The following is a 27086-nucleotide window of genomic DNA, read 5'->3' as shown; positions in this document are numbered from 1 at the left end:
GTTCCCAGAGAGCTGAAACGTGATGAGAACGTTCCAACAGAAGTGTGTGCGGTATTCATATCCGTTCTCAAATCCGTTCTCTCATTCCCCCGTCTCCTGATTGGCTGAAAGAATGACAGGCAGGGAGGCAGGGAGACATGGAGGCAGGCAGGCGAGCGACTGCAGTGAGGGAAGGTGTGTGTGTGTGTGTGTGTGAGAGAGAGAGAGAGAGAGAGAGGGAGAGGGGGGGAAGAAGGAGGGAGGGAAGGAAGGAAAAAGGGAGGAAAGGTGGGACAAGGAAGAGAAGAGGAAAGCAGGGAAAGAGAGAGAAAGAGAGAGAAAGAGAGAGGGAGGGAAAGAAGAGACAAGAGCAGAGAGCAAGAGGGAGAGGGTCTGGCTGCTTCTGCGGGGGCCTCTAGTGTCATGTCCAGTGGGGCTCCTGTGCTGTCACAATGCAGGAGGCAGGGATGCCCAGGACCTTCTCCTCCTTCCCTCCAGGAGGGAACCCACAAAAGCTCCTCTGTTTGGAGCACCACAGAAAAGCAAGCAAACAACTCCCAGAATTTCATAGCAAAGAGCCAGACAAGAGTTAAAGCGGGGAGGGAAGCTCACAACCTGAAGGCACACATTACATGCACACACACAGGAGGAAATGGGATGACAGCAGAGGACTCTTCTTTTCTAACCGGTTTAAAGAGCTGCAATGGCTGCAGGGGCTCTCCCCTTGGTCCAGTCCCCTCCCTTTCCCTCCGCTTGAAGGGACCTCCGTGGAGCTCCCTTAAAGCCCAGGCTGCCAAGGAGGGGACTCTGCCCTTGGCCCATCAAGTTACATAAGTTTTATCCTATTTTCTTCAAACATATGCCAGCATATGAAGCCCCAGCGTTTTATAGGGGCTTGCCTTCCTTCCCTCCCAAGAGAATCCTCGGACTCCCTTCGGAGGGAAGACAAGCTGGGGAGGGGGGCTTGCCTTCCTTCCCTCCCAAGGGAATCTTTCCCGGCCAGAGTCCCTAGGCTTACTGAAATCCCCCACCTCCCTTCCCCATAGAAATCAATCCAAAAACTGAGTTTAAAAGGAGCAGAGGCAAGCCCTTTGGGTCTGCATCTGGGAGAGATTTTAAACTCCGTTTTTGGATTGATTTCTATGGGGAAAGAGGGCAGAGAGAGAGATGGCAGGACATCCCCATAGCCAAGCAACCTCTGCCTCCCCAGATGAAGACCCATAGGGCTCACTGCTCTTTAAGCTCCGTTTTTGGATTGATTTCTATGGGGAAAGAGGGGAGAGGGAGAGATGGCAGGACATCCCCATAGCCAAGCAAGCTCTGCCTCCCCAGATGAAGACCCATAGGGCTCACTGCTCTTTAAGCTCCGTTTTTGGATTGATTTCTATGGGGAAAGAGGGGAGAGGGAGAGATGGCAGGACATCCCCATAGCCAAGCAACCTCTGCCTCCTCAGATGAAGACCCATAGGGCTCTCTGCTCTTTAAGCTCCGTTTTTGGATTGATTTCTATGGGGAAAGAGGGGAGAGGGAGAGATGGCAGGACATCCCCATAGCCAAGCAACCTCTGCCTCCTCAGATGAAGACCCATAAGGGCTCTCTGCTCTTTAAGCTCCGTTTTTGGATTGATTTCTATGAGGAAAGAGGGGAGAGAGAGAGATGGCAGGACATCCCCATAGCCAAGCAACCTCTGCCTCCTCAGATGAAGACCCGTAAGGGCTCTCTGCTCTTTTTTAACCTCCATTTTTGGATTGATTCCTATGGGGAAGGGAGGTGAGGGATTTCAGTAAGCCAAGCCTCCCTTTTTCCTCTTTTCTGGGAGCAGCGCCTCTCCCGAGCCGTCCAACCTCTGAGTGGCGACGTCATCAGAACACAGCCCACAAAACGTAATACAGCAAACCGTTCTGAGAATGGTTTCAAGAAAAAGGAATCGCTGTGCGGTAAAATGCAGTTCTGATCACGTTCTAGTTTACTAATGCAGTAATATCTGTTCCAGGAACGTTCTCATCACGTGATGATACGGAACGTTCTCAGAACGCAGTGCGATAATCTTCTGAGTTACAGTTGTTCCCCATTGAAGCATTTTGCTTCCTTTGGAAATAATGCTGGGGAATGGGCACAAAAATGGTGAATATGGGATTACACTTCTATCATTTTCAGGAAACTAAAAATTCTAACAATGTGAACAAAGTAACCTGGAAAACCAAGTAAGTGCTGGACACAGCTTCTGAAAGTTTCATCAGTATGTTGTTGCACCCACTCTCACACACAATCCCCACACAGGTGATAACTATTACAATTGTCCTGCAAGGTTATATCTTACTCTTACCCTACTAGTAAAATTGGCAAGGAACCAAGAAAGCTGCAGTCTTAAGCAACAGCAAAGACATTCTTAACATTCTTCACTTAAAGTATATATGCCAATAGAAATTCTTTGTTTCTGAGATGCCATTTAAAATTACCAAATGACTATTTTTGGTTAGCAGACTTGTATGCACTGGGTAATGAATAACAAAACAACTGAGAGCCACAGCAGCAATATATTATGTGAACTTTTTCAAACTGAAATGCCTAGTACCAATGACTTAGCATAAATGTTTATTTTTAAAAACAAAACAAAGCACAAATGCAACTCCATTTCATATGTTGCTGTGTGCCTTCAAAACCTATGAGACCCTAAAGCAAACCTATCACGTTTTTTTCTGGAGATGTGAGTTTGTAATAAGAATCGGTTTCCAGGGCCAAGCAGGGAATAGATCCCTGATCTCCAGAGTCATAGTCCAATGCTCAAACTGCTACACCATTCTACCTATCTTTTCCATAGCCAAATCTCTAATCTTAAATGTACATGATGGCTGATATTCTACTAGTGACAAACACCAAAGTAATACTGCCATATGACTTTTACTGACCAGTGGAGAATAAAAGGGAGCAGTGAAAGAGTGTCTAGCTATATGCCTCTAGCTGGATGCATAACAGCAAAGACATCCTTTGATTATTCCCAGGAATCCTCTGGTGCCAGGGATGACATTGTAGCTGGATGTCTGGCTATAGGCATAGCCAGATGCTTAAACACCACTACCCTGCACTCTCCATTGGCCATTAAATGGCCAGGTAGGAGGTGTCCCTGCAAAGCAAGATGAACCCTGTGGGAGGGAAAAGGGGAAGCAGACCTTTATACTATGGTGCAGTACACATGGGAACTTTGTGAGGCCCTGACTCCCAAATTAGGGCTTGTTACAGTGCAGCATCTATATGTGCTGAGCCCTAATATTGGTGCCATTACATCACAAGGCTGCAACCTCATCCACCTGGGGCACAGCCTCATGACATAAGGGTGCCAGACCGCCCACACACCTCTGGGTAGAAGCGACGTCATAAGAGATGCAACACAGCCCTTATCGCGCCACAAAAAGGAGACGCTCTAGATGGCTCCTTTTTTGCTGCGTAGCGTTGCCGCCCTGTTTAGTTGCTCCAGCAATGTGGCACAGCAAAGAGGGGCAGTGTTTCCCTGCCTGCATGTACAGCCCCTATATTTTCCAGTCCAGGATTTCAGCCATAATCATTTATGTAGCTATAAAAAGTTTGTAAGGATCAACAAAAAAAGAAGCAATGTTTATGTACAGAACAACAGTACAGTGTTTACAAAAGTTTTGTATACTTTGTCTTTAAAAAAAGGTGTGAATCCTGTATTCAGACCAATGCATATATGATGCTCTTATATTAATTTTAAAAATCAGAATTAAAATATGTGAACATCGATTCCTTAGCTATACAGTATGTGCAAACTGAACAGAAATCTCAATTTTTTTCATGATCAAAACTACCCTGAAGAGAAGGTAAATGTAAGCAATGTGTTTTAGGTTTCAATATGCATGCACGTGTGTGCACACACATGCCTGCATTACTCCCATAATGCTAAAGAATAAATTCTATTGTACTTTCTGGGATTTCCTACCAGGCAAACATGCACAGGATCAGAAGACAGTGTATTTCATGCTGTGCTACATACAACTGATTTCATCAGGATTTAAGCATGTTTAGGCTAAAGCATGGCATAGTGATTTGAATGTTGGGCTATGACTCTGGAGACCAGGGTTCAGTTCCGCACTTGGCCATAAAACTGACTGGGTGATCTTGGACAAGTCACATGCTCTGAGCCTCAGGGGAAAGCAATGAGAAAACCTCCTCTGAACAAATCTTGCCAAGAAAACACCATGATAGCTTTGCCTCAGGGCCACCATAAATTGGAAACAACTCGAAACCACACACCAACAAGAAGGCTAAAATCCAAACCACTGGTAAACCCACTGAATTCCAGATTGTGCTGTTAATTTTCTTTTGACAATTCTTAGCATTTTTCAAGATCCTGCTATCCATCTTTGTCCAAAAAACATTTATGGACTCAATAGAAATTCAAGAGGAAATTGTTTCCACTCTACTTAAAAATGCACACCCATTTTCCAATATGTTTTCTTTTGAGCCAAGTTACATCAGGAATACTGTACTGAATAATTTATTTCAACATTCATACCTTCAAAAACATAATACATACTGCCATCCTGAATTAAAGATGAACATGTCTGGACGTAAGTGGGCTTGCAATTAAATTGTTTGCCTAAACTTCTGTGGGTTATCACCCTTATGGAAAAAATATGTATTGCTTATGGTTTATTTTGGGTTCTTAACTTGCCACCTTGACTGAGAAGTATCAATTTTGTCCAGAAATATAAACTTGCAAGCTTGCAATGTGATTTGCTATTTTCCACTGATATCTACTGAAAAGGAAAAGGCAATGTCCCATCCTCTGTGTGCTAGCTTTTTAAAAATCTTTGAATAGCTAACTGGTTTGTTTGTTTTTTAATGGCTGATGCTTGATTTTCTCAATTTTCTAATCTAGTCAGGGCAACACAGAAGACATTCAGGTGTCTTCATGCGATCAGGCATAGAACAGGACTGTACTTACTGGTTTGCTCCTTCCATTGAATACTTGGCATGGCTCTGCTACCTTCCAATGTTTGAGAGAAAAAGCCCTCATTAGGTACTTTGCTTTCTGGTAGGTTACCCATGACATTTAGAGCCATCTACACAGGGTTCTAAATCATGCAAGAAATCTGTTAGTTGTAGCAGGCTCCCTACTTCAGAACAGAGTTTAGAAAAGTTAACTTTTAGGCTACAAGTCCCTGAATACCAGCATGACCATTGATAATTTTAGGATTTTATCACACTGGGCTTGTAAGGCACCATAATCATGCTAGTCTAGGAAATGCAAACATACAAGGTTGGGACAGTCGTTAATACACAGGTCTTCCAAATTGCCATGATGCTGCTTCTGTCCATCCTCTCACCAGCTTCCATAGCCTCTCTGCCCTAACCCCTTCTCAGCAAGAAAAAAAGAAAAACAGCCTGCTGAAAAACAGTGAGGGAGAAGGAAGAGGAAGGGACAGAAGCATAACCATGCCCACTAGCACCACGTTACTGCCTCCAAATTGGATCACCACATGCATCACCAGTGGAAAGGCAGATCAATTGGGAGGCACTGATGGGTTTTGCCCATCAGCGAGAAAGAGTGCTCCAGCAATCAATGGACTACTGACCAGCTACTGGACAGACACAACATCATGTGATCAGACTCACATCAGGCATAGAACTGGACTGTACTCACTGTAAGGCCACAAGATGCTATTATCCTGCTCAAATTCCACTTTTCAAGCCTTGTGTGATAAAGTTCTATGTGATCCCAAAAAGTCATGTTTCCAAGTTCTAATCCAGACCTTCTCACTCAGTAATTGGTAGAATAAATTAACTTATTATTATTATTATTATTATCATCGTATATCCTGCCTTTCTCTCAACATAGGGACTCATTAGGGTTGCTGGAGTAAAAACTGGAAAGGAAAACAATACTTTTAATAGTTGTGTAGAAGAGACAGTGTTCTTTACCACACAGGTAGGTAATATGCAACATCTACACAATCACTGGAACCCTGTCCAGTTTGCAGTCTGGCAATTCTATGCAATTTATCACACTAGGGAGATCAGATTATCTGTCACAGTGTTAGCAATTTATGTGGATCTTTGGCTCACTCCCATGTACTCTGCCGGATGTGTGGTACAGTAATATTTAGAAGGGGATTTCTTATCCTTCTGTTAAGGAAGGGAAGGAATAAAATTACCAGCTTGGTAGATGAAGGGAATGCTGTGGATATAGTATATCTTGATTTTAGTAAGGCCTTTGACAAAGTTTCCCATGACATTCTTACAAACAAGCTTGTAAAATGTGGGCTAGATAAGGTCACTGCTAAATGGATTTGTAATTGGTAGACTGGCTGAATCCAAAAGATGCTCAGCAACGGCTCCTTTTCATCCTGGAGAGAAGTGACCAGTGGGGTCCCACTGGGCTCTATCCTGGGCCAGTGCTATTCAACATCTTTATCAATCACTTGGATGACTTATCAAATTTGGAGATGACACCAAATTAGGAGGAATAGCTAAGACTCCAGAGTACAGGATCAAAATTCAAAATGACCTGAATAGACTAGAAAGCTGGGCCAAAGCTAACAAAATGAAATTCAACAGGGAGAAATGTAAGGTACTGCACTTAGGGCAGAAAAATGAAATGCACAGATATAGGATGGGGGACATCTGGCTAAACGAGACTACATGTGAAAGGGATCTGGGAGTCCAAGTAGACCACAAGTTGAACATGAGTCAACAGTGTGATGCGGCAGCTAAAAAGGCCAATACAATTTTAGGCTGCATCAATAAAAATATAGCGTCTAGATCAAGAGACGTAATAGTGCCACTGTATTCTGCTTTGGTCAGGCCCCACCTGGAATACTGTGTCCAGTTCTGGGTACCACAATTTAAAAAGGATATTGAGAAACCGGAGGGTGTCCAAAGGAGGGCGACTAAAATGGTGAAGGGTCTGGAAACCATGCCCTACAAGGGACGACTTAGGGAGCTGGGGATGTTTAGCCTGGAGAAGGGAAGGTTAAGAGGTGATATGATAGCCCTATTTAAATATTTGAAGGGATGTCATATTGAGGAGGGAATAAGCTTGTTTTCTGCTGCTCCAGAGACTAGGACCAGGAACAATGAATGCAAGCTACAGGAAAAGAGATTCCACCTCAACATTAGGAGGAACTTCCTGACAGTAAGGGCTGTTTGACAGCGGAACACACTCCCTTAGAGTGTGGTGGAGTCTCTGTCTTTGGAGGTTTTTAAGCAGAAGCCGGATGGCCATCTGTCGGGGATGATTTGATTTGGATTTCCTGCATGGCAGGGGGTTGGATGGCCCTTGCGGTCTCTTCCAACTCTACGATTCTATGTCATGATTCTATGAGAATGTTTTCATGCTGAAACAAGGCAGGCAGAGGAGTATGTGGCTTGTTTTAGAACAGCGACAGGAACTGTGTGGCTGTCCAAATATTGTTGAATATTTGGCAGTGCTCGCTTAGGCTGCAGGCAAGGCCACACAAATTAAAGGGAAAACTTTATCTTTTGTTTCCTGGAGGTCAGGGAAGGCTTCATGGAGGCTTTGCAGAGTGCAATCACCCTTTAAAAGTGCTAAAAAACATTTGGCAGTGGACTGAGCTGCTGTACTACTATATCACTGAAATTCAGTGGTGAGTACACAGCAGAATTGCTTGTGGAGAGGAGCATTCATGCAGCTCACAAAGTGAGCCACTTCTTGCCTCTCAAATCTTTATAGACATACTATGCTCTTTGGGACCAGTATAATATTGATAGTTTATATTGGTTATGTCATTTGTTATATTTTCTACGTAGTTGTGAAACAAAGAGAGGTAAAAGCTAGAATCAGAATTACCTTCGCCCTCTTATGTACAGTTATTGTCCCTTTTCTGAGGATATACTAAAATATGCATGCCTAAATTCACACAGATCTTCAGTGCAAAGATTTACAGAACGTGTGTGTGTGTATCACAGAAGTATATCATATAGTTTTTTAAGCTAAGTGGAGAAACTAGTGCTACAGTATTACAAAATAGAATTAAAATGCAGTCGCCTCGATCGCGGGGCAGACTGCTTTGCCGCCGTATAGTGGCAAAAACTACAAGCCCCAGAGTGCTCATCTGCCTTGGTCCGCGGCCCCTTTTGCCGGCTTCCCCACGGCCCGGCGGCCATTGGGGTTAGTTGCTCCCACCCCCTGGGGTGCTTGCTGGGGGGCTCGAGGCGCCATCTAGGCGAGGCTACTGGCGCCAGGCCTTAATTTCGGGCCCCATTTTGGGCGGGAGCCGCCATTTTAGCCCCTAATTTGGCTGGAGCACCATTTTGTTTGTTCCTTTTTGGCGGGAGTGCCATTTTGAATTTATAATTTTGGCGGGAATCGCCATTTTGCTGTCCCAAGGGGCCCGAGCCTTGCACTTCCCCTATTATTAACCCTTCGGGTTAATTCTGTGGTGCTTGGACACTGTTCTTTAGTGGTTATTAATTTTGCCTGGACAATTACAGTCTTAGTAAGTTTGTGGAAGCTTCCACACTTTTGTCTTTTTTTTTTTTTTTTTTTTTTTTGCTTTGCCAGTGCTTTTCCTGTGAACTGCCTTTACTTAGCAGTTGCTTCCTCAATTTAACTGAGATGCCTCCAAAAAGGTCTAAGAGGATTGAGGCTCGTAGGGCTCGGTCGGTGATAAATCCTTTTGTTTTGCCGAGTCAGTCCCAGGCCTCCAGCCATGGGTCTCCCATTATTGCATCTGCAAATGTTGGCCCGCACAGTGTTGGCAATCCCCCTGAGCCAGGCTTTACTCAGCCGGCTGTTTCTGCCGGTATGAATCCCGATGCTATTGCCAACCTATCCAGATCCATCACTGAATTCATTCAGCATGCAGTTGATGCTGGTCGGATGCCCAACACGTCGACGCCTGCGGTTCCGGTGCTTCAGCCAAGACAACAGGATGCCAGGATGTCTGCACAGCCATCCACTTCTTCAGCTATTCAAGACCCCCAGTCATCCGGCGCAGGGTCCCATCGTCAAGAGGTGCAGCTTTCCAGCTCGTCCAGCTCTTCTAGTTCCAGTTCGTCATCGTCGTCATTGGATGAGGATGACCTTTCCGGAGTTTCAGCGGCACAACGGCACCGAGAGAGAAAGAGAAAGCACAAGGCCAAGAAGAAACGAAGGAGAGCGCGGAAGGCTGGTTCTGCGCATTCAGCTTCTACAGGTGGTTTTCAACCTGATGTGCCAGTGGGGAGGGATGGTTTTTGGGTCGACCATGCCATGGTCCCGGGTTTGCCGCGGTGGGCCATTAAGAAGCGAGCTTGGCGACCTGGGGTTCAAGGAGTTTGGGTTGATCCTCTTGCAGCTGAGTTCCCGGTTTGCTCTCCTGGAGAGCGCCCTCCTGGAGCCCATCTATCTAAGAAGATACGTAACAACATTCTCAGAGGTTGCTACGTAGATGTTTTCACCCTGCTGCAACCTAAAGGAAAGGAAGCGGTTGCTGTCACTTCAACCAAAAAGAACAGACATGAGACCAAGGTGGCTCCGGCTGAGCCTACTTTTTCTAATTGGTTGGAGGGCTATACTATCTTTGCGGCTGTAGTCTCCATGGCGTTCCCTGAGCGTGCTTGGCATTTGCTTAGCCATCTTTTGAACGTCCAGCGTACCAGGGCTTTCGCTGGAGATGCAGCTGCTATTGCCTACGATGCTGCATTTCGCCAACATGCCTCCCAGAACTCTCGTGAACGTTGGGACCTGCTCCATCACCTCCTACCTGAGATTTGGCTCTTGGAAGTGCGACATACAGTCAGCTTTTAGACTCCTTACGGTTCATCCTGACGATTTTCATTTCCTTGGTTTCCAATTTGAAGGTCAATTCTACTTCGACAAGGCCATGCCTATGGGCTGCTCCATTAGCTGCTCAGCATTTGAGACCTTTAGCACTTTTTTGGAGTGGGAATTAAAGCGTAGGGCTTCTTCATCTTTGGTTACACATTATCTGGATGATTTTATGTTTGTTGGCCCTGCTAATTCTAATATGTGTCTGGATTTATTAACTGCCTTTTCTTTCCTAGCTGAGGAAATTGGGGTTCCGCTTGCTGCTGACAAGACGGAGGGTCCAGCTACAGCTATGACCTTCCTAGGCATACAGTTAGATTCGGTCAAAGGTTTTTCTTCCTTACCACAATCAAAAATTGTTGTGTTATGCGAGCTCCTGGAGCATGCCCTCCATGCTCCCAAGCTTACTCTAAAGCAGGTTCAGTCCCTGTTGGGACATCTTAATTTTGCCTGCAAGGTGGTGGCTCCTGGCAGAGCCTTCTGCGCTAGATTAGCCAGGTCTTTAACAGGTCCTCGGCTGCCGCACCATCACATTAGGATTACAAAAGGTATTAAGGATGACCTTCGCATTTGGCTTCAATTTCTCAAGAGTTTCAACGGTATTGCCATTTGGCAGAGAACCTGGCACATTAACGATTCTTTGCAGGTTCATTCAGATGCAGCTGGGAGCATCGGTTTTGGTTTATTTTTCAAAGGCCATTGGTGTGCCGAGCGCTGGCCTGAGGCCTGGCAAGGGTCAGACATTCTCAGGGATCTGACATTCTTGGAATTTTTTCCCATTGTTGTGGCCATTCATATTTGGTGCACTGAATTTTCAAACAAGAGAGTCCTATTCTGGTGCGACAACCAAGCTGTGGTGTCAATTATCAATAAGCAGACAGCAAAATACCCGAGGGTCGTGGGATTGTTAAGGAAGTTTGTGTTGTGTTGTTTGATTAACAATATTTCCTTCCTAGCTAAACATGTTCCTGGATTAGATAACGGCATTGCTGATGCAATTTCTCGTTTTCAGTTTCAGCGATTTCGACAATTAGCCCCAGAGGCAGACCTTCAGCCTACCCTATGTCCTGCTTCCATGTGGGAGGTTGGCTGTCTGAAATAATGGATGGGATTCTGGGATCCATTGCTCCTTCCACTTTAAAGACTTACAAAAATGCCATAAGAAAGGTGGCAGATTATTTTCATGACTCTAGAACTCAGCATGTTTGGCCTTTGACCACAGAGGTGGTTTTGCAATTTTTAGTTTGGCTACGCCATAAAAATGTAGCCCCTAAGACAATGTCCATCCATCTGGCCGGTATTTCATTTTTTTCTAAGGCTGGGGGATTTGCTGATCCATTTGCCTCTTTTTTGGTAAAAAGGGCTGTTGAGGGTTGGAAGCGTGCCTATGCTTGTAATAAGGACACTAGACGCCCTATTTGTTTACAATTGCTTTGTAATATTTGTGCTAATCTTCCTGTTGTTTGTTCTTCTAAATATGAAGTTCAGCTGTTTGTTACTGCATTTTCAGTGGCCTTTTTTGGCGCCTTTCGTTTAGGCGAGATAGTTGCCGGGTCCAAGAGCGATTTATCTGGCAGGGCACTGTGTGCTTATGATGTTACATTTATTAAGCATGGTGTATCCTTAAATTTGCGTCACTCTAAGTGCGACCAGTTAGGAGTCGGTCAGAATGTGGTGCTACGCCGTTTTCATGGCTCCCCTGTATGTCCAGTTAAAGCTCTTCGACAATTTTGGGATGTTAGGCCTTCGCTGGCCGATTTTCTTTTTATTCACATGGATGGTTCTCCCCTTACAAGATATCAATTTGTTTCCGTGCTTAGAATGACCATTTCACATCTGGGTCTCCCTGCGAGAGAGTTTGGAGGCCACTCTTTTCGTATTGGGGTGGCTACTGCTGCTTCAAGTGCTGGCATGCATGCCAAAGATATCAAGCAAGTGGGACGCTGGAGATCTAAGGCCTTCGTTGGCTATGTTCGCCCACATTTGGATCAATGTGGCGGACATTAAATCGCTCGTGGCAGGGTTGGTGGCAGGCCTCCCGAGTAGGCCTTTTGTGGCGGCAGCATAGGCCAGGATCTGAACGTTGGTGGTACCAGGGCTATGGAATTCTGGTTTGGGAGTCACAAGGTACCCGGGGGCGATGAGCGAAGGCGTCTGGCCATTGCGGGGGCCAGAATGCAGGTGCACCGCCCGGTGACTAGGGGCTTTGTGAATTGGAGAACGCAAGGCATGGTTTGCGTTCAAGCGGTGTTCCTTAGCCCCTAGGTCATCCCAAGCACCGGGTAGGGACCCGGCTTTGGATAATCAAACAACAACGGGTTGTTTGATTGCACAGATCCTGACCTTATGCTTTGTGCCAACCCTACCAATGGTTAAATAAAGTTGTGGCCTTTCTCCCATATCGGTGTTTTGTGGTTATTTTGACAAGCACATACAAGGCAATAATTCCAACAGACAAGAATGAGAAACAATATGCAGGGGACAAATATACCAAGTATTATTTATTTTGGACCAGTGACACAAAGAAATTAAATGTTAAAATGTTAAGATGATATTTCATTTTATGGTGTGTGTGTGTTTGAATTTAGGCCTGTTCACTCTTGTAACTGACACTAGATGTCACCTCTCACTAATAGTTATGGGTAATTCATTAATGTTGTAATTAAGAAGCCCCCATTATTCTGACACAATTTCTGCAGTGTTCAGTCTGTTGCGCATGTTAAGTCTGTGGAGCAAAAATACCAAAGAATTTTGTGGTACCTTAGTGTTGGAAACATCAGTAGTGTGATCAAGACCTGTTAGCATTTGGACAACATTATTTAAGAGAACTCTTGAAGATGTTCCAGCTGACTGAGACTTTCCCTTTGTCAGGGAAAATATTGTCATGAAATGATGTAAAGCCAATACTGGGAATATTGTCAGTAATGGAATTTATATCAATGAAATCACCTGGAAAGGTTTTCAAAGTAACAAAAACTATGATTTCTATGCATATTCATGGAACTACATATTTATTTGGCTTGTAGACATCATCAGTCCTATGTAGATTACTGACCAGTATTAATATATATTATGGGACAGTGACTATGAAGTGCAAATACTAAGCTTCCATATTTGCATTTACCTGCTTCCAAACTCAATCTCTATATATCATTTGAAGGGGGGCCCTGAGGACAGCTTCATAAAAATATTTTCTCATCAGTGTGAAATGATGTAAAGCCAATACTGGGAATATAGTGCTGTTACATAGGTTGCTTACCTGTAATTGAAGTTCTCTGAGTACTGCCTTTTGGAGCTTTTATGAAGGAAAAGAAGCTGGACAACAGAAAGTGGTGAAAGAGCTAAGCACCCCCTCTATTATTATTATTATTATTATTATTATTATTGGTGCTTTTTCTGTCCTCAATACAACCTCATTAAAGCTGCTTGCTTTTTTCTTTTTCAAGCTATCAGGCCTTGCATGAGTTTATGTACCTTCAAGTCACCATGCTTTTCATAGGTTTTTCTTAGGCAAGAAATAGTCAGAGCTGGTTTTGCCAGTTCCTTCCCCTGAAATACAGCCTACAGCACCTGATATTAATTGACAGACTCCCATCCAACTGCTAACCATAGCTGAATCTGGATAGCTTTTAAGATCTGATGGGATCTGGTGCCTTTAGGGTATTTAGGCATTGGTTTGAGCACAATATTTATCTCTGCAAAGAAACCTTAAAAAATTGAATTCCATATAAAGTCTCCTGATTATTCCCTAAATTCTTGTCATCTTTCACTGCCAAATCTTGTTCAGTTTTCAAGGATATGGTTTGTGTTGTCGTTGTCAGTATGATGATGACAGTGACTACTATTATTAGTATTATCAATAGTTTAATTTGAGATGTGTATACACACACACAAAATGCCTTATGCATCTGTGCAATTAGACTTTACTCTGTGAAAGCTCATGCTGCCAACGTCTTTCTTTCAGTTAGTCTCAAAGGTGCTGCAAGACACTGATTTTGCAGACTAATGAAGTTATCTATCTTTGAATCATGGGAGCTCCTGAGCATGTCCAGAGTGTTGTCTTGCATTCCCTTGAAAATCAGAACCAAGAAGCTTCTGACCAGCCAGGGCATAAATGCAAGAAATAAATAAAAATAACAATAGGCTATTCTTGGAGCCTTGGGGCTGGAGAACCATGGAACTGAGCCAACAATGGCAGATCTGCATAGCCCCGAGGTCATAGTAGGTGGGCAGCATGAGACATAAGGTTCCAGAAGGCCTAGGCAGTTGGCTTCTGGCAGCCTTAGGGCAGAGACATGGCTGACTTTCGTGTGTTTTTGGTCTTCGCTTTCATTTCGTTGCTCTTTGGAGGAAGTGTTGCTACATTCTACCTGTGGTTCCAGCCATGGGCTCTGAGACTGAGAATTGGCTGCTTGGGTGCCTTGCATGTGTTCACTGTCATTTTTCTTGGTCTCACTCGGCTATACTGCCTATGTCGCCACCACCAATAAGTATATGTGGCACACCACCTAGTGAGGCAGGTGAGTAATAGCTGGCGTCTCCCATCTCCATTTTTGGAGACTGGAAAGGTCAGCACTTTAGGGAAATGTAGTTTTCTTTTCAGTCCTTTGAGGCAGTAAATTTGGTAGGGGAGAGAATGGAAAGAAAAAGGAGAAGAAATTGTTAATTTGTGATGTGCCTCAATGGGGAATCCCAAACCCTGATTTCCTTTAACTGAAGGATTTGGTGATCTTCTAAAAGAAATCCAAACCTTGCCAAAACTTCTGTTTGCTACACCATCAACTTTTAAAATATATTGATAGTAATTTAGTTGTATAAATTGTATGAGGCCTTGTTGTCATTAGCTGTATGCTTTTGTATATTCCATTGCTCTACCCTTCTAGCTGGGAAATACTTGTAGCACTTTTTCAAAAAAAATAAAATAAAAAATAGGTAGATGTGAAATTATAAGACCTGAGGAGAGCTGTTGATTGCAAGGTAACTTGGAGGTCTGTCATTCATAGAGTTATTGTAAGTTGAAGTCCATTTGACAGCAGTTAACAACAATAACAACAGCAAAGCCATATTAGTTGCTTCACTATAAAAACAAAGGAACTAAAAGGTAGGTGATTTTTTTGGACCCTTAATAATAAGTGATTTATTTTAGTATGAAATGTTGTGAGTTAATATCAATTTCTTATATTTTAATCCATGAAAGATCATGCTGAAATAAATACATTTATTATTCTTAAAGATGCAAGAAGACATGTCCCCCTTCTTCCTTTCTTTTTTATTGTTATACACATCTCAGTGAACGAACATGGCAGACATCAATATGCATCGGCTTTATTATAAACGCTTGATTTTGAAAGCATAAATACTTTTGTCACCAGTCTATCTTAGGGACTGTCAATCCCCATATAAAGTTGGGTATTAAAGTTTTCAGGTACTCTTCTCTGAATGCTTCTCCTTTTATGGAGTGAGTTTAGAAGCTAGTAGCAGAAAGCATTTTGAATCATGGTATCCTGTTTCTGGAATACTCTGACCTAGTCCCAGAGGCGGGACAAAGGCCGGGGTTGGGGGGGAACCAAACTGGGGTAGGCAGGGGGGCCCCAAAAGCGGAATTGTCCCGGGGGCCGCCAGGATATGGCATCCCTAAACAAAGCACAAATGCTACTCCTTTTCATATGTTGCTGTGTGCTTTCAAAACCTATGGAGACCCTAAGGCAAACCTATCACGTTTTTTTCTGGAGATGAGAGTTTGTAATAAGAATCGGTTTCCATGGCCAAGCAGGGAATAGACCCCTGATCTCCAGAGCTAAAGAATAAATTCTATTGTGCTTTCTGGGATTTCCTACCAGGCAAACATGCACAGGATCAGAAGACAGTGTATTTCATGCTGTGCTACATACAACTGATTTCATCAGGATTTAAGCATGTTTAGGCTAAACCATGGCATAGTGATTTGAATGTTGGACTATGACTCTGGAGACCAGGGTTCAGTTCCGCACTTGGCCATGAAACTGACTGGGTGATCTTGGGCAAGTCACATGCTCTGAGCCTCAGGGGAAAGCAATGAGAAAACCTCCTCTGAACTAATCTTGCCACGAAAACGCCATGATAGCTTTGCCTCAAGGCCACCATAAATTGGAAACGACTGGAAACCACACACCAACAAGAAGGCTAAAATCCAAACCACTGGTAAACCCATTGGATTCTGCATCTTCCAGTTTCAAATGTCTGGTCAGGGATTCTGTACTTTTTGTCTTTTATCTTCTCTCAAGCAGCGGACTCATAGGTCACAGATTCACCCCCGCGTTCCGATCCAAGGTGGCCCAGTCAATATCGTTCAGCAGGCCCATGCACAACGAATGGACTTCATGCCGCAACAACTCAATGGCCATATCCTCCAAGTCCAGGATCACCAGTGTGCCCAGAGGAACATTGGCATAAGAGAGTTGCGTCTGCCAAGGAAGACCCGTGAAAGGAACATCACAGTCCACAACATGGCTGAAGAGGGAATGAGGACCCCCCCACTACGTCGGAGTGCACGAATTAGGGCCCAGAAGGAAGCTCAGGAGAGGGTACAAGTACTTCAGGCTCCCCGCAGAAGCGCTCGTATTCAAGCCATGAAGGAACATCGGGACGCCCAGCAGCTACGACGAAGCACAAGAAATCCAGAGTATTAGAATCAACTTGTGTGGTGTAGACAATAACTGATTGACTGATATATTTAGGATTAATTTCTTTGATGTTTTTATGTAGCTCAGTTCTATAAGGCTAAATCTCTAGTAGTGTTTATCAGAAATGCAATTTTACGGATGGTTTACTAAGTTTTGCTGCTTTTATCTAGAAAAACACTTAAATATTGACTTGTAATATTTATTGATGTAAACCCACATGATTCTATCACAACAATCCAATATTATGATTGTACATGTTTTATAATACAAATGAAAAGAAGCAAACTAGTGAGCTAAACAAATAGCAGATTAGCAAATCACATTTGAGAAGATTTTGATAAGTGAATGAGTATGACATACAGTGGGCCCTCTGTATACACGTATGCTCAAGTCCCACTGTCCCTCTCCTCCCCTCCCCTTCTCCCCAACTCTTTCTTTCCCTCCCTCCCTCCCGCCTTACCTCAACATGTTTATTTTAAATAAAGTACTATCAATGTGCTTCATGTAAGGAATGTGGTTTCCTTTTGTAGCAAAGTATTTTTGTACCATCATAACCACATTTTTTTCTGCCAGAACCAAATGGAGTTTGGTTCTCTCTCCCAATTAAAATTAATGAATTTCTTTGAGACAGGGAAATTATGACAATTTGGGGATTGCAAATGCAGTGTAAACCTTAATGTACTACTACCACTACCACCACTACAACAACAACAAAAAAAAAAACCCTCGGGTCCATGTTGTGTTAAAGTACTTTTTAAAATATGACAGGGCAGAAAGAAATTCATGTCTGAAGGACAAAAACCACTTTCCCTGTACTAGGAGTAACTTGCTCATTTTCCATTTTGATTTAAAATATAAAGTAAATGGACTTAAACGTTGTAAGGTGTAACTATAAAATATGACAAGCAGCTCTTAAAGATGCAACATAAAGCACCTGCCAATTTTCTTAATTCTTTTATATTATTTTGTATTTTTATATTCTATTTATATTTTTTACTGTTTTGCCTTGCCCTGTTCTACTTTCAAGAGTGCTACCCTTAGCTCTCAAATAACTTCTTCCACCTTCCTTGGCCTAGTATGTGTGCCTAAAATTTCCTCACTAACAACACTTACGTTATTTCCAATTCCAGTGTCTCTTTATGTTTCTAACTTATTGCCCCTTTCATTTAATTATTTTTCCATTTTCATTCTTCAGTTTAACTCCCTCCTGAAATTTATTTTCAGACATTTTCAGTCTTTAGTCAAGATTATTCAATATAGGTACATAGCTTCACCAATATTAATTTCCCAGCATTTTCTCCCTTTTGAATACCTTTTTAAACCTCTGAGTATCCTACCAACCATATAAACAACTGTATTACTCCATGAGCAATTTCTAATCTTTTTGCAAAACAAACAAACAAACAAACAAAACCTTTGGATTTCTTTCATCTGCATTCTTCCTTGAACACCACAGAAAACCATGTGCATGTGCGTGCCTTCTACTTGCCGACGTATGGCAACCCCGTGAATTTCATAGGTTTGATTAGGCAAGGGGTCCTCAGTGGTGGTTTTGCCAGCTCCTTTCTCTGAAATTTAGGCCCGGTATACATGGGCCCTTTGTGGCATGGCAGCGGTGATTTTAGGGTTCGGGAGCATGCAGCAACCACATGCTCCCGAACCCTAATACGCGTGGATGCCAGCATCATGGACCTGCCTGTCTGTACTGCCCCATAGTCTATAGCATCTGGTACTCATTGGTGGTTTCCCATCCAAGAACTAGCCAGGATGACCCTGCTTAGCTTTCAAGATCAGACAGGATCTAGTGACTTTAAAGTATTTAGGCACTTCTTCAAAACACTATACTTTCTTAAGCAATACACAACATTACCTGGTACTATTAATTATTAACTGAGACTTTATCAGAAAAATTAGTAAAGGGAATACTCTGTTGTATTTCAATACGTAAAACAAATTACTAAGTCATTAAAACATACTAATTACAGAGGCAATTCAGTAGTAATTCAAAATAATTAATATGACTAGTAATTTAATGAACTAATTAAAAACCAAATTGCCTACAGCTCCTTTATAAAATATTAACAAATGCAGTCAATAGTCCTAAAAGAATAATGTGAACAACTCCCTAAGAGCTCCTAAGGACAGTTATAATAACACAGGCCTTCAGTGTGTCATACAGCACACAGTTCTTTTACAACGACAATGGCAATGAGTTTTATTGATTAGTCAACTGACCATATCGATAATAACATATATTAAGATACTGTACATACAAAGATGAAAGTGAGTCACTCCTTGAACTCATAAAATTAACTAGCACACAGTTCTTTTACAAATTCAACATTTTTTTCCATGCAGCTGTTAAATGCAGACATTGGTGTTCCAGTGCAATTTCTTTTAGTGCTTTGCAAGTCTGTTACAAAGCTTTAACCCCTTTCTTACTCTTTGCAGGATCATTTCATTCAGTCACATATTGCAACACAGAAATGTCAAAGCTAGTTGCTTCTATGCATCCATCTTATCCCACACCAAGTCCTCATCCAACAGGGCAGACACTCATGAAAACTTGTTTCCACACAGGGATTAATCTTCCTGGACTAGGGCAACTGTGTCCAATAGGATGGAAATGCAACTGGTTCCTGTTCATTAAGGCTTTTTAAATGCAACCTGTTCAGATGTCTCAAGGAGTAACCATTCAGAAAAACAAAATGAAAAATCTATATGGTTGCAAAAATCAATTGAAATAAAAATGGATACAAGGCTCTTCACAGCCTTCCTCCCTCGTGTGGTGAGCATCTGTGGTATACTGGCACGGCACTTGGTTGCACAATAAAAAAAAACCTCCAGGTTCAAAGGCAGCCTGTGTTGTTATTAATTCCATATAAATCTCCATTGCATTGCTCTCATGTCAATGTAGCAGAGAGATAATTATTTTGCTGACTTATATAAAACTTGGGATGGTTCCCCTTCTTTGAATGTCACATATAGATGTGACCGGGATCAAACAGATGCACTGATATAACTGCTACTTGTATATGACTACTTACTTGTTCACCAAGGAATAGTTATTACAACTCTTCCCTCACTGTCAAATCTGTATTTTAACTAAGCCATGAAGCTTTCATTTCCCCCCCTTCAATTCCACATTTATCTCACTGCAGAATTAAGTTGCTTTAACAAGCAAAAAATAGCCTATATAAGGGAACACATATTTCAACCCCAATACTGGTAGATATATTATGAAGTATAGTTTACATTCTTCAAACATAGATAAAGCCTTATGTCACTGGAAATCCCCCCTTGACTAATCCAGGAATTGTTAAAGCATAATAAGGATGAAATCTCATAAAGTCACTTTCAAATTTATGCTCCTGGCTGCCACTGCAAATAGCTCTCTTTTAATATAACCCCTTTTCAAGGTTGATACATAGGTTCTTGGCTATTCAAGTTCACACCACAATATATGAGTCAATCCTGAAGCCATCCTATGCAGGTAAATTTCACATTACAGCAATCTAAAGCCTGGAAATTAACAAAGAATTGAGTTATGCTGTCTTTAAGCCCCCAGTTTATTTTCCCTATTTGAATGCCAGCACTGACCATTCAGACAGTACAATCAACCAATCATTTTCTCTTTTCTCAATTCAGGCAAGTGCTCTACATGACAGAGCATGTAGTAACTGGAAGAAATGCTGTTCTCCTCTATGCAGTTTCAGCAGAGGGGGAAATTAGGTCACTCTGCTCCACCAGAACTCCAGACTAGACAGTGGTGGTTTCCTCAATTCAATCTGAGCATAAACAGGGGTTTAGTCTATTTTAACCTATTTCGTGGGACTGCATTACACCCACAAGACTGAATTTTTGCTCAACCCTTCCTGCACTTCAGATCTGGAATTTTTGCATACCATGTCCTTAGCATCCCAATCAAATAGATGGTCTGTAATACAAGCAAGGAGTTGAAAAATGCACTGGCTTATAGGGGGAAATTATAGCTCAATTGCTATATGAAAAGTTTTGCATAGAAATGTCTCGGGTACAGTTCCTGGCATATCATAAGTACAGCCAAAGGACACTGGTGTCTTAAATCCAGGAGAGCCATAGCCAGTCAGTAGATACATATTCAGCTACATGATTTGACTTGGTTTAATGACATTTCCTATGTTGACTGCATCACAGGACCATCATTGTAGATTCTTTTACACAAGACAAGTATTGCACTATGATCCCACTTTAACTGCCAGAGCAAATCCTATGGAATCCTGGGAATTGCAGTTTAGGGAAGTATATTTAGAACTCTCAACCAGAGAGCTCTAGTACTTCACCAAACCCCCAGATTCCATTGGATGAAGCCATGTCAATAGAAGTGGAATCACAGCACTATGACTGTACAGTGTGAAAGGGCCTGGATCAGATAGAGATCTTAGCCTGGAAAGCCACTCAAGACCTTGAGGTTTCCAGAGTGGGAGAAGTTTGAAACATCTTGACCTTTCTGCATTTGAAGTCTTAATTTATTCCTGCAATGGTTTGACTCTACCAAAAAGCAGCAGGACCTGAACCTGATCCAGAAATGTTCACTTTGTCACCGGCAAGTTCTTACCCAGGCCTCAAATCACCACAATCTCAGCATTTCTGTTATCTTCCCACAAATAATAATGTTTAGAATATATTTATACATTTATTTATTAGGTGAAACTCTGGCCTCAAATTACCATGCATTTTGTTTTTCGCTAGCTGCTATTGTTATTATACCATTGTATTATTGTGTTTTCTTCTTTTTTGGACTGTTAGCCCCTTTGCAATTTTGTAAAACGATAGATTATAAACATAAATTAAATTCTGAAATCATATTTTGCTAGTTATATCACTATGCACTCACATATGTGCATGTGTACAGAGATTATTTCCAGAAATACATTTGGGAGGGGGGAAATCTCTGTTAGTGAGTGGCAGATAATTTCCATACATGTTATTAGAAATGCTGAGAGTTACCCACCCACCCACCTTTGGTGCATGTGTGCCTATGTGTATTGTGAAGTACCGTATAATATGAATAGAAAACAATAGCAAGATATCTGCAGATTTAGCACACATGTGCAAATTCACTCCATGTGCTGAACAGATTGATGATAAATAAACATGCATAGATACCATAATGTGATACTGTCACCACATTTGGGAGAAACCAATGTTGTAACAAAAGTCTGCTTTACAGATGTAGTAATATACAGCATAAAACCGATGGTTTGAAGGGAAAGAAGCAAATCCTTTGTTATAAACATATATAATGCTATGCTTCAAAAACATACATTAATCGTTTTTAGTCCATTAAAAAAGCTCTTGCAGGCATTTTTAGATTTTACAAGAAGCTTTATTATTCTTGTCTTAGCACAGCAGTTCACAAATAATCAGATATTATTGTATGAAGTGTGAACAAAAACAATTCAACACAGATTAACAAAATCAGATACACACTGTAAGGGAAACAAACACACACATACGCATGCTATTAATGTTTATTTTAAAACTAGTTGAAGTGTGCATAGCACTGCCTGAGTCCATCCCAAATACACCAAAAGTGGTCCAAAGAGTCTCCTGTTTCTCCACTAACTTCTACCACCACCAACACCCCATTAATCTCAGGAACCTTACTAACAATAACCCAAAAGGCCCTTTTGTTCTTTCCCACCTTTTAAAAAAAGATTCATAGCAGAAGTGCCTTAGCCCACTCCTCTTTTCCTGGGGTTTTCCTGTCTCAGAAACTGTAGCAACAGTTCCTCAGTGAGCCCTCTCCTGTTTCCTAGCCGTTAAAAAAATCTGAAGATTTATAGCAGCCCCCTTTTCAGTGGTGCACAAAAGATGGGGCGATCATCCCAGATGTGGACAATAAGGGGATGCATTGCCTCCCAGACAAGCAGAAACAAGGAGTAAGTGAACTGGACTCAGCTGGTGATGTGGGTGCAGGTATTCTGTGCTGCCCTCAGAGCTCTTCTCCACAGCAGGAATTGCAATTACAGCCATCCCAAACAAGTAGCAACAAAGAGGAGCCAAAGGTGCATGATTCCCTCAGCAGAAGCAACATTCAGCTCTGGTTGCATCTGAGACCTGCTGTGCTTCACACTTGCCCAGCACCTAGCTGCCACCCACTCTAATGGCTCCATGATAATGTGGCTCCTTGCCATGACAGGAACCTGCTGGGGATTGCTGCTGGCACCAGATAAGAGTGCAGATGGAAGCCAGCACTCCTCAAGCCATCTTCCACTTTTCTGCCTGGCTCTCAGCTTAGCCCACCACCACTGATATGTTTACTGAAAGCCACACTTATTTATTATTGCTGATATTAGGTAAATCAGGGATGGGAACCATGAATCCCTCCAGATGTGGTTGAACTGCAACTCCCAACACTCCTCAAAATGTGTTTAACTATTATTTTGTGTTCATGTTTATTACTGAAAATACCTTTGCTGTATAGAAGAGGGAGTGTTAAAAAATAATTTGCTCTGGGCGTCAAATATGCTAGGTACACCACTGCCCCTTTTCACAACAATCAAAAACACTCTGCCAAATTCTGAGACATCTGCCATGATATTGCTATGAGTTATGGCAGACCCACTTTTTTGCTTCCAAAGCATTTCCTATTTGGAATTGCAACTTGAAACTGGTCACTACAACCTGGACAATAACCAAAAACACCCTGACAGATTTTGAGGAATCCAGGAGGATATCTCAATTGGTCTTAGTTGCTACAAACATGCACCCTTTTTTATTATGAAGCAAAAGTAGTAAGTGATTATCTAATTTTAGTTTAGTTTTTACACTTGCCCCCCCCCCACTTTACATCTACATGTGTATGTTGCCCCCTCCCCAACGCAATGTAATATGTGAAAAAAAAATTTGTTTATTTAGTGTAGTTTAATTTGCACATTCATGTTTTATGAGGAAATAAAATTATTATTATTATTATTTTTAACCTTTATTTATAAAGTGCTGTAAATTTACAAAATTGTTCAAAATAGAACTGATTCTTGCAGTCAATTCAATATATAACTCAATGCATGTGCAAATTTTAATCATTAAAAAGTTTGGGAAAATGAGGAGGAGGAGACAGAGGGAGGATTAGGGCCTCCAAGTGTCACACTCCCATTAAGCAACTCTCATGCCTCCCCCCCACCCCAACATGGGTCCTTTCCCATCATTTGAGAACCACTGGGCTAATAGCAACTCACTTTTCAAAACCTAGTAATCTGTGTGCAAACCATCTGCAGAAAGAACATGACCAATTTTTCCTTAAAGCCTTCCTAAAACAAAATTCCATGAAAACTGATCTTTATTTCAGTTTCTGTATCTTACCAATTGAGCATTAATTATTTTGTTCATGCACTATATTCTCACATGCATGTGTGCTCACCTGGATTATGATACCTGATTTAAAGATCTTGCAGAAAATTCAACCTAATTAAGGACTAAGGGGATGTGGAGGCCACCCCTTTTATAGGCAGATCGGGGCCATGGCAACCGTAAGCCACGGCCCCGATCTGGCCTTTGCAGAGTGCAAAAAGGAGCTGCAAAAAATGGTTCCTTTTTGTGCCCTGCAAAGGGCACAATAGCTGCGGCTCCGTGGCTTTATGGTTCTCCTTCAGTGCTGCATCGTTTGGATGTGGCATGCAGCATTATGCTGCCCTGGGGGTGGAGCTGTGGAGTGCATCATATGGATGCTACGGCCCAACTCTGCTCCCAACCTGGCCTTTATGGCCAGTATGCACAGTCCCTAAATTGGCTTCATGCTTGTATTTCTGTTCCTTAAGAGTGCCTTCCATTTCCTTGTTTCTCCTTTTCTGCAGATGCTGCGATATCCTGCAACTGTTCTCTTCAGAGTGTTGGACTATTGCAATTATGCTGCAGTGATGAGCCTGTCTCCAGTACTGGGGACATACACAGTTGAGCCATATCTGAATATTTGTCAAAGAAGGGCTATAGTATAATTTTTCCTAAGTTAAATGTCCTGCTCCCATTGCTTTATAGCATTTATTAGAACAAAGAGAAGACTTTTGTGGTTTTAGTAAATCTCCGACTAATCTTGGTTTCTCCATCTGCTAGACATATCCATGCTTGGTCTCTTCCCATACATATCCATTTTCAACAGACAGAAATGTTTAAATGTAAACCTTTGAACAAGCACTTTTCCAAATTGGTCTATAGAAGCATGAGTTTATGTATTTGGTCTATTCCTTTTTAAAGTCTGTTTGTAGTGGTTTCTTAGATCTGCACTAGTGTTATTTTGTTGTTGTGGTTTGCCTTCAAATTGTTTCCAACTTATGCTGATCCTACAGTGAACCTATCACAGAGTTTTCTGGGGCTGAGAATGTGGGGCTAGACAGATGAGATGGAGGCCACAGCAACCAAACGTCATGGCCTCTGGGATGCCTAAAAAGAACCCGCTCCCAACGGGTTCTTTTTAGTCCTCACATGGGGCACCATTAATATGCTCGCACACTATGATGATGTCTGTGCAGTGTGGCGCAATTTGTAGTCATTATCGCACACCCCGACTGTACGGAGGCATGCCAAGATGGCTCCCGCGGTGCACAGTAGGGTTGCTGAGCATGTAAACTGCACTGCTAGTTCAGGCCCAGGCCAGCGCAAAGCACCCATCTGTCAAGCCCTTGTATGATTCATCCAAGGTCATGCAGTGGGGAACTGAACCCTGATCTCCAGAGTTGTAATCCAATACTCAAACCACTAAATCATGCTGGCTCTCCACTAGGGCTCTTATAAGAGCTTTTTTAAAAAAAAAAAACTGGGGTGTGGTTTGCTGGTCCCATGGAGAAGTAAAAGAAACTTTTTTTGTTTTGATGTGTCTCAGAATGGAGGGGGGGGGCACACAAAGATGGAAATAAAACGTTGCAGCTGGTGCTAGGTATTGTCAGAAAAAAGTCATTTGGTTACTTTTTTAAAAACTTAAGAACTAAATCAACAAATACTATAAGCTTCCAGCACATCAGCTTTGTTTGGAAGAGCCCATTGTTAGAAAAAAGCAACTCAGTGTCAAAAATTGCTTCTTTAAAAATTACTTTCAAAAGAGGCACTGCACTAGTTACACCCTCCCCAAAAGTATTCAACTCCATCTTGGACTCTGAGGGGGAGAGAAAGGAACTGCACCCTCCCCAAAGGTATCCAACTCCATCTTGGACTCTCAGGGGGAGAGAAAGGAACTGCGTCCTCCCCAAAGGTATCCAACTCCATCTTGGCCTCTGAGGGGGAGAGAGGGTGGGCCAATGCCATCAGTCCTATCCTTAAGATACAGATCCCTCCATCGGTCCATCTGCCATGGTCCAGGCCTCAGAGGGAGAGAAGAATGCTGGACCTGATCCCCTTCCCCTCAACCATTCCCTTCTCCTTCTGTTTCGTGTCTTCTTAGAGTGTAAGCATGAAGGCAGGGAACCGTCTAATTAAATGATTTTATGTACAGTGCTGTGTAAATTTACAGCGCTATATAAATAAAGCTTAATAATAATAATAAATAAATAATAATCTGGGATCAGACACATAAAAGGTAAAAAGATTCGTGAAATAAAGAAAAGAAGTTTATAAATTGTACCAAGGAGAAGTTAGATTTAAATCATAATGAAGTTTATTGTTTATCTTAGAGAGTCAATATAAACACAAAATTTTATGGAAGCCTATGTTAATAGATCAATAAGAAATCATAACAAAGATTTATGTCTTTTGTTTTGATTTTGTCTGGTGTGTATTGTATTGTGTTGTATTGTTAGATTTGTGTGATTGCATTGATGTATATTTGTACATATTTGTTATACTAATAAAATATTTTTAAAAAATGAATATATGTATTACGTAGATGTATAATATCAGTTCTAAAAAAAATTGTCTTCAGTTTAGACATGACCTGGCTGTTTCTGACAGGACTGGAGGAATCAGAATTTGTTCCCTTCCTAATCTGTATTACAGTAGAGTCTTGTTAATCTGACCTTCATTGATCCAACGTTCTGGTCTATCTGACATCGGACTGGTCAGTAGGTGTAGCTTTGAGCCCTGACCACGCCCTCAGCACCAGGCCCCAAGCGAGACGGCAGGCACAGAGCACCAGGCTGCAGGCACGGAGCACCAGGCGGCAGTGGCCCCAAGCGCCACCCCCACCAGGGCACAGGCGCGGAGGTGGCAGTGGTCCCGAGCTCCACCCCCACAGGCACAGAGGCAGCAGCAGCCCTCAGCCCTGGTGCCACCCCCACCAGGACGCAGATTTTCTAAGCAGATTTCTGCACAAAGCAGCCATCTGCAAATTTTGCACAGAATAAGTTCCAATTACAAAGATTCTTGTCAGTCCAGGATTCTTCCAATCAGGGTTTCTCAGCAACTGAAAACCATGATTTTCTGCCATTATCTCAAGAGTATTTTGAATACTCTTTCCATCCCTACCATGTAAGTGCAATAGAATGGCTATACAAACAAATGCATAGACAAAATATGCTGAGAACAAATATCTTGTAAAAGAAATAGGAGAAACTATTTATTTAATTTTTTACATTTTGGCACTAACTAGTGCTACTGTAATAATTATTGATGCCAAGGAAATAAAATATATTTATACTCTAATTAAAGACAAGATTGTATGGATACTTTTTAAAAATAATTATGAA

Source organism: Sceloporus occidentalis, unplaced genomic scaffold, assembly GCF_023333645.1.
Source record: "Sceloporus occidentalis isolate IW3139 unplaced genomic scaffold, rSceOcc1.0.p SCAF_5, whole genome shotgun sequence".
Taxonomy (NCBI): domain Eukaryota; kingdom Metazoa; phylum Chordata; class Lepidosauria; order Squamata; family Phrynosomatidae; genus Sceloporus; species Sceloporus occidentalis.
Note: the sequence above shows the minus strand (reverse complement) of the source record.